We start from the raw sequence: 1,126 nt of genomic DNA on the forward strand, positions 1-1,126 counted from the left end.
TGGGTGCTGATATAGGGTTTGGATTCCGGAAGGGAGATAAAGATAGATCAGATCATTTGAGATCCGGATCTCGGATCCGGATATCCGGAGAAGCGGATTTAGAGTTGAGAGTCCGGAATGGCATATGACACCCGTCTTATATGGGATATTATGTAGGTTGGGTGACCCATATAATACAGAGTTTGTCACTGAAGGGGCTCAGTCACCACCATCACTGACAATCTTAGTTGCTTGACCCTTGCCATGGATATACCAGTCAATATTCCTTTGAGCTTGACAGTTTGTACTAGCAAGCTCATTGCTGGTCAAGTACCTATTGCCAATGATCTCAATTGCTTGTCCCTTGCCATGCATACTTCAAAATGTGACACAGTACCTGTCTCAAAAAAAAGATGCAATCAGCACACTGCAAAGGCATTAGTTATCCTTGATAACATTGAATCCTGGATCCAACAGTGCTTTTGCTTGTTAGTGCATTCTGGTAGCATTGATCATGTTAGTCGTGAGCTACACTTGCTTTGTAAAGCTACACAAAATATCAGTTGACAGACCAATATCATCATTGCACAAAAGAAGGCAATCAAATCACAGATAGATGTATTGGCAGCCTGGTTGAACAGTAACAAGCTGTCCAATGATGGACCCATCAAGATCAATACCTGTAAGTGAGCATGTGGATCATCATGTCATCTTTTACTCATTGTTCAGTAGATACCCTTCTGCAAGCTCCAGTTAATAATTCAGATGAAATAACCCAAATCATCCTCTTCCTTGGTGTCACATGCAGAGTCATTATAGGGGTCAGTAGGAGTAGTTGCAATCTAATCATGAAAATCATACTGTTTCTTGCATTCCAGAGGTCAGATAACAGCCTTAACTTCTCCCACACAAATATCCTGAAGTAGATCCCAATGTCCTCAGAAAGTGCCAAGGCCAGATTTCATCTCAATGGAAAAACCATCCCATATGCTGTCTGCAGCTGCCATTGCACCTATGCACCAACTTACACACCAGGCTTGATGACCCCAGTGTATCCTGAATGGTGCACACATCATCCTACACCTGCAACCGAATGTGGCAAGGCCTTGCTTGTTGGTGCTGATGGAGAACTGTGACCCAGGAAGAT

The sequence above is a fragment of the Suillus subaureus genome (assembly GCF_016647635.1).
Source record: "Suillus subaureus strain MN1 chromosome Unknown BJ212scaffold_164, whole genome shotgun sequence".
Classification (NCBI taxonomy): domain Eukaryota; kingdom Fungi; phylum Basidiomycota; class Agaricomycetes; order Boletales; family Suillaceae; genus Suillus; species Suillus subaureus.